Here is a 7,885-nt window from a genome sequence, read left to right as displayed (position 1 = left end):
GTTTGCAAATTAATTCCAATTCAGCATTCTCTCGTTGGAGTCTGTTTTTGAAGGTTCTTTTTGTTGCAATATTGCCACGTTTAGGTCTGTAATCAAGTGACCAGAAAGATTGAAGTGTTCTCCGACTGTTTTTTTAAATGTTATAAGTCTTGACATCTGATTTGTGTCCATTTATTCTTTTACGTAGAGATTGTCCGGTTTGGCCAATTTACATGGCAGAGGGGCATTGCTGGCACATGATGGCACATGTCACATTGGTGGATGTGCAGATGAATGAGCCTCTGATATTGTGGCTGATGTGATTAGGCCCTGTGATGGTGTCCCCTGAATAGATATGTGGGCACCGTTGGCAACAGGCTTTGTTGCAAGGATAGGTTCCTGGGTTAGTGGTTCTGTTGTGTGGTGTGTGATTGCTGGTGAGTATTTGCTTCAGGTTGGGGAGCTGTCTGTAAGCAAGGACTGGCCTGTCTCCCAAGATCTGTGAGAGTGATGGGTCATCCTTCAGGATAAGTTGTAGATCCTTGATGATGCGTTGGAGAGGATTTAGTTGGGGGCTGAAGGTGATGGCTAGTGGTGTTCTGTTATTTTCTTTGTTGGGCCTGTCCTGTAGTAGGTAACTTCTGGGTACTCTTCTGGCCCTGTCAATCTGTTTCTTCACTTCAGCAGGTGGGTATTGTAGTTGTAAGAATGCTTGATAGAGATCTTGTCGGTGTTTGTCTCTGTCTGAGGGGTTGGAGCAAATGCAGTTGTTTCGTAGAGCTTGGCTGTAGACAATGGATCATGTGGTGTGTAGTTTGGATGAAAGCTGGAGGCATGTAGGTAAGTATAGTGGTCAGTAGGTTTCCAGTAAGAAACCTACCACTCCTGCTGGTAATAGCTCACCTTACCTGATCACTCTCCTTACAGTGTGTATGGTAACACCCATTGTTTCATGTTCTCTGTGTATATAAATTCCCCCTACTGTATTTTCCACTGAATTCATCCGATGAAGTGAGCTGTAGCTCAGGAAAGCTTATGCTCAAATAAATGTGTTTGTCTCTAAGGTGCCACAAGTCCTCCTGTTCTTTTTGTGGATACAGACTAACATTCCTGCTACTCTGAGACCTGTTTACTGCTTAATGACTTTTATGTAGAAAGTATTTCAGAACTACTCCAAATACTGTTGGCAAAGGGTTTGTGCTATTAACACTTTGTTTAGTGAAGAGCTGTATGATATTATTTCCTGGTAATCGACCAGAAGCTGTTTCTAACACTTACATTCAGGGTTGTGCACTCAATAACTCTGCAATACCTGTGCAAGTCTTTCCAACATGTCAGGAGAGACCAGGACTGCTGGCCTGTGTTTCAGCAAAGAGTAGAGCTAACGGGGTGGAAAGGGGAGTGTAATAGTGGTTGTACGGCATTAACTCCTATCACATGTTGTACGAGCTTAGCTAAAGTAACTTACGCACTCAACTGGATATTAGTGCAGACCTAGTGTTTGCACCATGCATGCATTTGTGACGCCAACCTGTCACCCGCCCAGCTGAAGTAACTGTCTGTGTTAACTTGTAACCTGCCAGATCTCTACAGACACTTTTATGGGGAGAAGATGCAGATCCTGTGAGGATGAAGAGAAGTCTGTAGGATGTTGAACTCTCTAGATTCAGTCAGCACTGGCCAGGGAAAGCACTTCAGCTTCTCTTGGAGGGATGCTTGGGGATCAGCACATATATTGAATTTACACATGTAAATCTGGCGTGATGCAGTTAAAATCAATGTTATTGAATTAAGCACCTGGCCCTAAGAATTTCTCCCATGTGCTACAAAGAGGCAGTGGAAAAAATTGAACTCTGAGGACTAGAGAAAATAAAAAAAATAATACATATAATGATGCTACGAAACACATTTATAAACACTTTCAATGCAGGACAGAGAAATACATTGACGGTTTTCACCATGCACATACCATGTGTTTACACACATGTCATGCTACAATGGGCCACACTCAGAAGTGGAGGGCCAGAAAGAGTGTCTGTAGGAAGGTCACAATTGTAAAATCACAAAGTGCTCAAGTAGGCTGCGGAACTCCAAACCACCAGATATCAATGGGGCCAAGAGCTTTGCAGGATTCAAAGTGGGATGGGATGTTTATATGGGTAACCAAAAAATCCAATTATACTGGTGAAGATTTTTTTTTAAAAGTCTTAGAATTCCAATAAACTCTTCCTGATTTACACCACAAAATATGTCTAACTAGTGGGTGTCAGGGGTAATTTTCAATGAGAGCAGGTTATCTCATAGTGGCCCATTGCAGGGCTTCTTCCACCTTCCTCTGAAGCATCTAGAACTGGCCACTGGATAGTGGGCTAGATGGACTACAGGTCTGATCCAGTCTGGGAATGCCTATGTTCCTATCAGTGGTGTAAATCGAAGACTATGTTTTTGCTGATCTTCCTTGAGCTCTTTGCTGTCTTTAAATATCCACTGAGAGCAGAATGATGTCTCGTTAAATATCATCTAGTCTCTTATTCTTTCTCCTTTCAGGAAGGAAAGTTCAGAACTCCTCGGACCTGCCCAGTACATTATGTCAGCTGTCAATGACACCACATCCAACTCTATAGTGTTCCTTCTCACTGGCATACCTGGGCTGAAAGAAGTCCATCTCTGGATCTCTATCCCCTTCTTTTTAATGTATATTATTTCAATAGTAGGAAATTTAGTCATTCTGTTCATTATAAAAAACAGATCCAAGCCTCCATGAGCCCATGTACATTTTCCTTTCTATGTTGTCCATCATGGACCTTGGCTTATCCATAGCCACCATGCTGACAACACTGGGCACATTCTTGTTTAACTCTAGGGAGATCAGCTTCGATGCTTGTTTCACCCAGCTGTTCTTCATCCACTCGCTTTCAAAAATTGAATCCTCCATGCTCCTGTTGATGGCCTTTGACCGCTTCATCGCGATCCGTAACCCGCTGAGATATACCTCCATCTTAACCCTGCCAAGAATAGCCAAGATGGGACTGGTGCTTGTACTAAGAGGGATGGCTGTAATACTCCCACATCCCTTTCTCCTGAAACAATTCCAATACTGTCGAGCCAATGTCCTCTCCCATTCCTACTGCCTGCACCAAGACGTTATGAAGAGGGTGTGTTCAGACATCAGAGTCAACTACATCTATGGGTTGTTTCTTACATTCTTCACGGTGGGGCTGGATTCACTGCTCATCTTTCTCTCGTATGTGATGATCCTCAAAACAGTGCTGAGCATCACATCCCACAGGGAGTGCCTCAGAGCCCTGAACACCTGCATCTCCCTCCTCTGTGCCGTCCTGCTCTTCTACACACCAGAGATTGGCCTTGCTGTGATACACAGATTTGGGAATAGCTCTTCTCACTTGCTTCAGATTCTCCTGGGCTACGTCTCCCTGCTTGTCCCGCCCCTGATTAATCCAATTGTGTACAGCGTGAAAAGCAAACATCTTCGTGCCAGGATAATCAGGGTGTTCGTCAAGTGAAGGGTCAGTTCATCACCCTCCTCCAGTGCTGATTACATGGGAGACGAAAAACACGGGCCACCTAGTGTGTCCTGGACGCTTATATCTGAGACGACATGAGCTTCTGACCTCCATACTGTAGAGAAAGTTTCAGATGGGTTCTAAGGCCTGGAGCAATGGGAGAGGGGCTGGTGAGGGAAGACAGTGTTCTGGGGAAGGAGACCAAGGCAGCCAGCAACATTTACAGAGCGACTGTGTTCATGGAGAGCCAGGGGACCGGTGGGATGTTGGCCCATAAAGAGCTGTATTGGTGGCTCTTCCGACCTCAGAATTCCCATCATTACAGTCAATAAAAACAAGGGACGTGGATGTTGTTTCCAATTACACCTGGCCTGTCACTGTCCCGTATCTGGTTAATCAATCAGGGGCCATTAAAAAAGCTGCAGAGCTGTTCTGCTGTCACAGTGCTTCCTCTTCCTGAGCGCTCAGGCAACCCGTCCCCCCGTTGATGGCTCTGCACACAGCACATCTGCTGAGCCCACCCCTCTCCAACTGTCATGCCCCTCAGGTAGGGCAGAGCTGCGTGTGCGAGTGAGGGTCTGACACACAGGAGTCCTGGCAAGAGACTCAGGCCCAGGTTCCCTCTCTGGCCCCTCCGTTTGTGCTGCCCCAGCTGCTTGCAAAGGGGTGGAAACAGGCCTCAGCTCCCCCACAGAGGCACAGCTGTCTCCTATCCCAGCCCAGCCAATTCAGTGTAGGGTGACCACCTCTTCAAAAGGCAAAAGCAGGACCCATGCAGGAGACCCGTCCCCTTTGAGTCCCCGCCCCTGCCCCTCTTCTTCCACCTTGACACCCTACATCCGACTAATCTTCTTCCCCTGAGGCACCTCCCTCTGCCCCACCTCTTCCCCCGAGACCCCACCCCTGCTCCTCCTTTTCCCCTGAAGCTCCGCCGCCTCTCCAGTGTGGAAGCCAGAGCCAGGCCATGGTAAGAGCTGCCCAGGTAGCCAGAGCCACTGAGAGGATTTCCAGACCCTCCACCTCCTCTGGACAGGAGGCTGGCGGGTTCAAGAGAAGCCCCCAGCCTGTGTCCCCACCCCCCAGGATGTACAACCCAGGGAAGGAGGAGAGTCTGGGTCTCTCCACAGTGGCCTGGGATCCTGGGGTAGCTCTTACTGTAGCCCGGCTCCGACCTGGCAGGGGGCAGAGCATCAAGGGAAGTGGAGGAGTGGGGGGCAGGGCATATTGGGAAGAGATGGGGCAGAGATGGGACCTCAGGGGAAGATGGGGCAGGAAGCAGGGCTTCAGGGAGAAAAGGAGGAGCAGAGGGTGTGGCAAGACTGAACCAACACTGACCCCAGCAAGCGGGGGCTCCTGAGTAAAGGAGGAGGGAGAAGTTGGAGGATAGGAGACGTTGTGTTTTGGAGAAAACTGAATTAATGCTACCCCACAAAGCGGGCTCTTGTTTTAAATATCCCAGGCTGAGAGTAAGTCATTGCAAGGACCTTAGAAGGGACTTGGCCAGTGTGTGCTGTGCTCTTGGAAGCCGTTACCACCAGGCAGAGGTCAGCCCAACCCCTAGGCTGCCCTAAACTCCGCTGAGGCAGTGGGAGAACAGGCCAAGGAATCAACTGGCTCCTGGCCATCCCCACTTTCTGCAGTGCCGGGGGGAGCTCTGCTGGCGCAGCAGAGAATCCAGCCGGGCCTGTCACCACTCAGAGGGCTGGAAGGCTGGTCCTGTGATCTGGGCATGGCTCTGTGACTCAAGACAGCTGGGTTTGATTCCCTTGCCTAGTGTGATTGTGGGCAAGTCATTGGCTGTCTCTGATAATAGCCCTACGCTGCCTCACAGTGCTGGCAGAAGGATAAATACATTCCAGGTGCTCAGATACTCTGAGACCCTGAGATCAGGGCGGTGTCAGGGTTCCACAGAGCAACACCCCTGACATTTGTCTGTGAAAGGCCTCTTACCACAGCCTCCTGTGACAGCTGGCCTCTGGGAAGCTCCCTGACTCCAGCATTGTGTTGTCTGTGGCAGATGTGGGGTTGCTCGGAGGTAGCAGTGAGAGGTAGGTTGTGGATTTCTGAGGGGAGTATCACAGGGATGCTGAGCATTTCAACACAGTCACCCGACCAGTGTTTGCCAGCCATTGAGGCTTAATGGGTCTAACTGCCAAACAATGAAGCAAAGGCCATGGGGGCCTCATTTAAGATGGTCTGGCTGGGAGAAAGCAGTCTCAGGGCAAAGGTCTGCTCCACACTTTGGCCCTGTAACACGGACATGGCTGAGCGCAGTGGTGACTGGACCCAGGCTCACACAGGGAGGCTTTGAGAAAAGGCTGCTTCCACAAGAAAGGGGCTGTAGGCCACACTTTCTTGCTGTCACATACCTCCAAAGATGCGCTCAAAGCGGGTAATTAGCTACACTTTGTGTTCCGGTCCTACGGCCGGGCAGAACAGTACGGCAACCAACAATTGGTAGGGTCTGACCTGCAAGCAGGACAGAGCAATTTAGTAGTCCTTGAGCCCCGGGTCATCAGCCAGAGTGGGACAGTAGCCAATGAGTAGGCTCCCTCTTGCAATCAGGGCAGAGCGGCTAAGCAGTCTATGAGCCCCAGGCCCAGTAAGCACAGGGCAGCAAAGCCATAGTGAAGGCAGAGGAAAAGCAGTCTAGCAGGCCAGGTAAGGGTGAGCACCAATAAAGTGTAGAGGCTCAAGAATGCGGGTAGGAGGCCTGAGAAGCACAGGCCTTCTGGCCGAAGGAGGGGGAGTACAGCCAGCCCCGGGGTGGGGTGGCAGGGGAGACGGGGGCCTGCCCAAGTCAACCGCATCCCAGCCACCGGGTCAGCAAGGATCCAGCCACAACACACTGATCTTGTATCAGTCCATTTCTCAACCAGATGCTTGCCCAGCTTCCTTGGGCTGCTTCCTCTCTCCCTCTCAGGTGTACCCATGCCCATCATCTCGGGGAATGCTGGCCAGTCCACAGGAAGCAGCCCCAAAAGCTCCTCAGTGTCTCGGTCAGCCAGCAGCCCGGGGAACTCTGGCCAGTCCTCAAGCTGCAGGCTTCAGAGGAGGTGGGATGCATCTGTCTCCTGTGGTGGCTCCCCCTTAACTGAGCTGTGGAGACCACCTTTTGTACTTCTTCCTGTCCCACCCTTCTGTTTCTGGCAGGGTGGACATGGGTCTCCTGGTTCGGCCCACCAGCAGGGGTATTGCCATCCATCCTTGTCACTCTTGGAGGGAGTCCACACCTCGTCACTACAGGGCAAACAGATGGGAAGGTGCTTTCAGAGACACAGGGAAACTAGTCTGGGTCCCAAGAGCTCCTTGGTGTCCTAAAAGAATGTAAGTTGGGCCAGTTCTGTTCTTGTATCTCCAGACCAAAGCCTGTCTAATTTAGCTTTTAGTGATAGATCAGTGTAGACATGTGACAGCTGCCTGCTATCTTAAAACCATTGTTGCAAATGCTTTGTGCTGTTTCCTAATAAAACTGCTAGTTTTAAGGACACTGGGGATGACTGTATAGCTCTAGTCACAAGCACCCAAAGGGAAAAGTGGAACTTGCTTGGTGTCAGAGTTCCTTCCCCACTCTGAACTCTGGGGTACAGATGTGGGGACCCACATGAAAGACCCCCTACCAGCTTAGGTTAAAAACTTACCCAAGGCACAAATCTCTATTTGTCCTTGGGCTAGGAATACTGCCACCACCAAGTGATTTAACAAAGAATCAGGGAAAAGGACCACTTGGAGTTCCTCTTCCCTCAGCAATCGCCCCAAGGCCTTACACCCCCTTTCCTGGGGAGGCTTGTGAATAAACAAGTTGAGCACAGACCAGCTTTGGGTTCCTTAGGATGCTAAAAACCCAATCAGATTCTTTAAAAACAGAACTTTATTAGAACAAAGATAAAAGAAACACTATGTAAGATTAGAACGGAAGATAATCTCACAGGAAGTCAGATTCAAAACATAGAGAATCCCTTGAGGCAAAATCTTAAGTTACAAAAAGACACAAAAACAGGAATACACATTCCCTCCAGCACAGCGAATTTCACAAGCAAAAAAACAAAGAAAACCTAACGCATTTTCTAACTAGATTATTTACTAACTTTACAGGAGTTGGAGGGCTTGCATCCTTGATCTGTTCCCGGCAAAGGTATCACACAGACAGACCAAGGCCTTTTTCCCCCCTCGTCCAGATTTGAAAGTACCTTGTCCCCTCATTGGTCATGTTGGGTCAGGTGCCAACCAGGTTACCTGAGCTTCTTAACCCTTTACAGGTGAAAGGATTTTGCCTCTGGCCAGGAGGGATTTTATAGCACGGTATACAGAAAGGTGGTTACCCTTCCCTTTATATTTATGACATGCCCCCCAAATCACAGATAGTGTCGGACAGCTGGTTC

General features: G+C 49.2%; 1 pseudogene; it reads left to right on the top strand.

The window, feature by feature from the left end:
- The first annotated feature begins 2,566 nt into the window (after nt 1-2,566).
- LOC140905595 (olfactory receptor 51G2-like) lies at nt 2,567-3,503 on the top strand (annotated as a pseudogene).
- The last annotated feature ends 4,382 nt before the right edge of the window (nt 3,504-7,885 follow it).

This window comes from Lepidochelys kempii, chromosome 1, assembly GCF_965140265.1.
Source record: "Lepidochelys kempii isolate rLepKem1 chromosome 1, rLepKem1.hap2, whole genome shotgun sequence".
Lineage (NCBI taxonomy): Eukaryota > Metazoa > Chordata > Testudines > Cheloniidae > Lepidochelys > Lepidochelys kempii.
Note: the sequence above shows the minus strand (reverse complement) of the source record. Positions and strands in the feature narration are given on the sequence as shown.